Below are 7,004 nucleotides of genomic sequence, written 5' to 3' on the forward strand. Positions count from 1 at the left end.
AACAACAACAACAACAACAAAATCCATAGGATTAATTTTGAAGTAATTTTTAAGTATTTAACTAGAATGAGTTGATAATGTGCAATTTATAAAATCTTATAAGATACAATTTTTTGTTTAAGGCAATGTTCATTTACCCTTTTTTTTTTTTTTTTTTTTTTTTTTTTTTTTTGAGACAGAGTCCTGCTCTGTTGCCCAACCCGGAGTGCAGTGATGGGATCTCTGCTTGCTGCAACCTCTGCCTCCCAGGTTCAAGCCTTTCTCGTGCCTCAGCCTCCCGAGTAGCTGGGATTACAGGAGCATGCCACCAAGCCTGGCTAATTTTCGTATTTTTAGTAGAGACGGGGTTTTACCATGTTGGCGAGTCTTGTCTCAATCTCCTGACCTCCAGTGATCCACCTGCCTTGGCCTCCCAAAGTGTTGGGATTCCAGGTGTGAGCCACTGTACCCAGCTGGTTTACCGTATTTTTTAATACACTAATATGTGTTAGCCTCGAAGACCTAGGTTCTTCTCTAAAGTTTATAAACCAGGCTTCATGACTTTAGGGGAGGTGAGTTTTTAGAATATCTAAAAGGATATTTTTCATTTTTTAAACCAAAATTTAGAAGCAGAACCTGCCTGGCACTAGCATGCTTTTATCCATCATGAAAGTCTGGTCCCTTTGGTAGGGGCCAAATGGATGCTTGTGGCTCAGAGAAGGTAAACCCTGAGGAAGAGTTACTGAGTTAAAGAGTATGGTTTCAGATAAAAACGATTATTAACTTCAGAAGATTTTTTTATAATTATGGAACTCCAGACTAAACATTCTTAGGGTTTCTGGTCCAAAATAGCTTCATTAAATATATATATACACACGCATATATATGTATTATATTTTATATATATACACATAAATATAATATATATACACACACACACACGCACACTTGGACATTCCACTGATCGCCGCTGTTTCAGGTGGGTTCATTTTAATCTGTTAGTCATCTCTGGACCAGTCGCTGTGATCATTCCAAATGATTTCCCCCCTTGAATTTCAGTGACATCTATGCTGGGCTCAAGGGCTCCTGCCTATAATCCCAGCACTTTGAGAGGCCAAGGCAGGTCAATGAGACCAGGAGTTTGAGACCAGCCTGGCCAACATGGCAAAACCCTGTCTCTACTAAAAATACAAAAAAAAAAAAAATTAGCTGGGCACGTTGGCTCACACCTGTAATCCCAGCTACTCTGGAGACTGAAGCACGAGAATTGCTTGAACCCGGGAGGCAGAGGTTACAATGAGCCGAGATGACACACTGCACTCCAGCCTGGGCAACAGAGTAAGACCCTGTCTCAAAAAAAATAATAATAAAAAAAAAGAAGAAGAAGAAGTCAATGACATCTGGCGCTAATGTATGCAACTCATACAGTGCTAACTTTACACAACCAGTAGAATAGGAGCAATGGAACGACCCCCAAGAGCTAGAGAAGAATCATCATCCCATAGGAGTTAAGCACGTAAGCCCCGTGTGTAATGGACCAGGTCAGGTGTTCGCAGAGTCACCAGTGATGCATCTGGAGATGTGTGACTCTCTGCAGCATCAAAGCAACTCCTGGGAAGTCTCACGGAGGCAGAAGAGAGACTCAGTGATAAATGAAACGCTACATCTGGCCAGCTGTACTGCCTATGTGAAGACCATATTAAAATAACCAGGCAACTCTTTCAATGTTAATTTAATAACAGCTATGCGAAATACTTAAAAAAAAAAAAAAACAACTGTTCTAGGTATTAATTGAAGCAAGTCCCACTTCCACCCTAGGGGTGGGGTATTCTTTTTAACCGGACTTTCATGATGGATAAACCAACGCACAGAGAAGTTCAGTAACTTTTCCAGGATTCCAGTCTTGTAAGTAACAGGGAGGACTGACTCCTGGGTCCACCCTGGCATAGAAGCACACTGTGCTGTCTGTGTAACGGCCAGCCTGCCGGTGCTGCAAGCTCTTGAGGACGGGAAATGTGTGTTACCTTTCCACCGCAGGCCCAGCACCTTCATCACTGCTGTTTTCCCAACGCAGTGTGTTTGTTGGAGTAGAGGAGTGCTTGGAAGGCAGGAATTTGCTCTTTTTTTTCCCATAGCACTGCCCTGGAGACAGGGACTAGATCTTCAAGAGGGAACATTATTTATTCATCATCAATTATGGCTGCAGTGTGAAACAGAAAGAATACAGACATAAAATACACAGTACCTGCTCTCACAGTCCTCACGTCTTCTTAAGATGACAGAGTGATATTAATTTTAAGATAGAATTCTTATTTAAAGGGTGCCTTCCATATTAATCCTACATGAGTGTGGGTTTCATGTTAGAGTTTCAAAACACAGGAATCAAAAGCTGATAGAACTGAAAAGAGGAAATAGTCTGCAATTCTAGCTGGAGATTTCAACACAGAACTGTTGGAATCAGTGCCCAGACAATCTGTGAAAAGATAGAAGAGCCGGACAACTCCACCCTGCCCAGAACATTATTGACTACACCCAATCGAAGCAAATACACATGCTGTTCACAGGTACTTGGGACATTCACCAAGAGAGAAGTGACCACATTCTGGGTCATAAAATGAGTGTGAGTATGTTGGAAAGGATGGAAATCCTGCCACATTTGCACCCCCAGCTGCAAGGCTCTCTCTGGGTGCAGGTGGAGAGAACAAGCCTACTTTTGGGGTGACAGGCAGCACCTGTGTGCAATCGTAGAGGCCTGCACTAAACAACCTCAGAGTGTGCAGAAGAGGAGAAGCTGGTGAGACGTGGAAGAGCAGCCATCAGCAGGACACAACTCCTGGCAGCAACTGTGGGGCTCAAGAGAGGAGTAACAGTCAGGTATATTCACTGGTTCCTGGCTTGGGTAATGGTGTGGGTTATGATTTGATTCACTAATTAAAAGTGCAAGGCGAGAGGAAAGGTTTGGAATGAGTCTGTGCATCTGTGTCATTGTGTGTGTGTGTCCATGAGGTTGTGTTTGTGTCTGTTTCTGTGTGTCTGAGGGTGTCTGTGTGTGTGTGTGTGTGTGCATGTGTTGGTGTGCGTGTCTGTGTGTGTCTGTGTGTATTTCTGTGCGTATCTGTGTATGCGTGTGTGTGTCTAAGTGTGAGTGTATTTGTGTGTGTATAAGTGTGTGTGATTAGTTCAGATTTTCTGTCTTATCTATCGAAGAGAATATCAATTTGAACACAAGTGAGATAGCTCTCCTAGATAAATGGATGTCCAGGTCAAGTGCATTCAGGTGGTGGACAGGCCCAAAGTTGTGAGTGGAAAGTGGGGAGGAAGAAGTGATGGGAGAGGGTACTGAACACCTCCATTAACATGGACATTGACGGATGGGCAGAAGCTGAGACCATGAAACTTGGGCCACGGAACTAGGAAAGAACCCAGGGGAAGGAGTTGGGCAGGCATTACTGGTCGTCCACCCAACAAGCATTACTCCTTCATCCACACTGGCAGAACCTGCCCAGCCCTTTCCTCGTGAATCAGGACAGTCCTGTTGAGCGTAAACCTGTCCTGTGGTCCTCTTCCCTAAGGGACTGAATCATTTAGAGTGGGGAATGGCTCCTAAGCCCAAATAGGACTTTCTCTACTTAGGAACTCCTAAGCTAAGGGGAGTCTTTTCCTTCAAGGCTGTGAGTCATTTATGCTGGGACAAAGGGTCCCTTGTCCCAAAGGAATCCTAGAAATTTTTTTCAGGTTCTCAAAGCCTGGGAAGAAACAATTTCCTTGCATTTGGTGGACAGTGGTGTGTCTAGTTTTGTTCTTGCCAAACACAGGTACTCTCACACAGTCACATGTCACATACGTGCACACAGCACTCTCTATTTCTCTCTTATTACTCTCCCTCCCTCCTTCCCTCTTTCTCTTCCTCCATCTTCTCTCAAACACACACACATGCGCGCGCGCACACACACACACACACACACACACACCACGAAAGCTCGAGTGGATCAAGCCCTCAAATCAGCATCACATGAACGTGGCCACATTGAAAAAGGCAGCAATAGCGCCTTGACGATGCAGGCACTGATGATGAATTAATCTTGGAGACTCCAGATATTGGGACCTCTTGTTGCCAAGTGTGGTTAGTTTACCTGAGATAATAAAATTTCCATATAGAGTCTTTCATTTTTACCTATTTTTTAAAACTTAAAGCTAAAGATATTCCGATTTTTATATGGTGGCATCACAGACACCTGAAAAATGGCTTAAAGGAGGGGAAGGTGAGGCAGTGACAAGTTCAGTGGTGACATTCACACAAGCGGCTTCAGTGTGACCCACGTGAAGGCAAGATTCATCGTGTGAGATTCGAGAGTGAATGAAAAGTGAGGAGGCAGGATGTGCAGGCTGTGCCCTCTTCTCTACAGGACTTGGCTGTGAATGGAGAGATTGAAAGCCAGGTGGGGTCAGAAGGATGATACTTTCTTTGGTTTTGGGTTTGGATTTCTTTTGGCCTTGTTATTTTAGTTTTGCTTTGTTGCCTGTTTGTTAACGGGCACTGGACTGTGTTTGTTTGCTGAGGGGAAGGCTTCACTAAGAGAGGGAAAACTTGGCACAAAGAAGAGCCTGGATGCCATCAGCGGGTAGAGAAGCAGTGAGAAATGGCTCCTTAAGGAGAGGTGGAAGGACTGGCCTCTGTCCTCAGGAAATAACAACTGGGTTGTCTGCTTCCGCTGCAGAGTTGTCATGGGCAACCCTTACACACTTCTCGGCAGAAAACTGTAGCTTCCTCAAGGGAATTAGAGCTTTGCCCCTATTAATTCTCTCCTCCAAACACCACCATTAAGACTCTGGCCATTTGTGAATGGTATCTGTGGAGGAACAGTAAATATCCCGTGATGTTGCTCCCAAGCCCCAGTGCTGACAGAGAACAGCCCAGCAGTTTTTGTCCTAAGGACTCCTAACCAAGGATCTCCAGCAAAGGTGGAAAGAAGAGGCCCTGGGTCTATCCCAAGCCTCCGTCTTTCAGTTTCCTTCATCTGTCTGCTCATCCTGTCTTCCATTCCTGGATCACCCGGTCTTGTCGGACACTGCTGTAATTCCACTGTGCAACTCACAATGGAAAACCTGTACACGCATTGGGAAAGGGATGGAACCAACAGTTCTATGAGCCTTTTGGAATGAAAAACTTGCTGTGTCTGTGCATAGATAGATTTATTTGTAGTCAAGAACTCTCTGCATTCGTTGTAAGTTTGAAGTGGTCTGTGAGTCCAAAGGGCATTACAGACGTGAACGTGGAACTGCAGAAGAGGATTATCTCACTTCTGCTCACTCTTCACTCCAGCCAGTGCCCAGCAAAGTTGTAAGGACGCTGGCTAATGAGACGCAAATCATGGTCACATCCTTTCTCAAGAATCCACCCATGTCAGTGCTGTTTAGCGCAGAATAGTTCAACAAACATTATCAGGTACTTGTGATGGAGCCAGGCACTGGGCTAGAAGCAAGGGATATAAATACAATATCACTTTGGGAGGCAGAGGCAAATGGATCACCTGAGGTTAGGAGTTCAAGACCAGCCTGGCCAACATGGCGAAACCCATCGCTATTAAAAATACAAAAATTAGCCAGGCATGGTGATGCACGCCTGTAATCCCAACTACTCAGGAGGCTGAGGCAGTAAAATCACTTAAACCTGGGAAGCAGAGGTTGCAGTGAGCCAAGATCACGCCACTGCATTGCAACCTGGGCAACAGAGTGAGACTCCATCTCAAAAAATAATAATAAATAAAAATGAATAAATAAATAAATGTAATACCACCCTAATTGTTATCCAGGAGCTTAGTCTTATAAGGAAGACAACCCTTAGATAGATAACTTCACTTTCACATATTTGCATATGAATATATACGCGTATATAATAGGTATCTGAGCTGCCTATTATGTTATACATAAAAGAGGAAAATAGCCTTTTCTTGGAGACTGAGAGGTTGCCTGAGTGGAGACATAAAAAATGATGAAAAGATGTCTTCATAATAAATATGGTACAAAAAATATCCAGGAAAAGAAATCGTGTGAGCAATACAGTAGAGTCACAGAAATACAAGAAATATGGCTTTTGTGGACCACGGTATTTCAGGAAAAGGAGAGAAGAGATGAAGCCGCAGGCTTTTGCTAGAGATCCATTTTTAATATGCTGAGGAATTTATACACTTAGAGATGAAAGGGGTCTTTAGAAAGCTAAGAAAGAGCCATGATTGATATTCTACTTTGGATGGATGGTGCCGGGACTCAAGTGGATTCAAGTGAGGATAACATTGGAGGAAATGACTAATGTGGCATTGCAAATATTTCAGGCAGAAGACAATGGCACTGGATGAGAAGGGATGTGAATTATTCTAAAAATGTTTGCAAAGCAAACCCAGCAGCATGTAAAAATGGCATCATGTCATGACCATGTGGGGTTTATTCTGAAAATGAAAGACTGGTTTAATATTCGAAAAATCATCCATGTTAATAAACCATATTAACAGACTAAAGAAGGAAAAGCATATGATCATCTTTAGAGATGCAAATAAAACCCTGAAATAATTCAATATTTATTCATTCAATATAATAAGATGCCCTCAACTAAAAAAAAAAAAAACACACAAAATCCCTACAACTGAAGTCATTTGTTAGTGAAAGTATGAATGCTTTCTTTCTAAAATCAGGAACAAGACAAGGATGTCGCCTGTTACTATTTTTATTGGTCAATGTAGGTAGCTTAATAAGGAGCAAGAAAAAAGAAAGCACATAGATTGCAAATAAAAAAAAGTCTGTTTCTATTCACAGATAGTGTAATTGTGTAAGAAAATACAAATGAATCCATAGAAGGCTACTAGAACTGAAACATGATATTAGCAAAACAGTGTTTAAAATTCAGGCCAGGTGCGGTAGCTCATATGTGTAATCCCAGCAGTTTGAGAGGCAGAGGGAGGAGGATCCCTTGAAGCCTGGAGTTCCAGATGAGCTTGCCCAACATAGCAAGACCCTGTCTCTACAAAAAA

Source organism: Mandrillus leucophaeus, unplaced genomic scaffold (assembly GCF_000951045.1).
Source record: "Mandrillus leucophaeus isolate KB7577 unplaced genomic scaffold, Mleu.le_1.0 Scaffold961, whole genome shotgun sequence".
NCBI lineage: Eukaryota > Metazoa > Chordata > Mammalia > Primates > Cercopithecidae > Mandrillus > Mandrillus leucophaeus.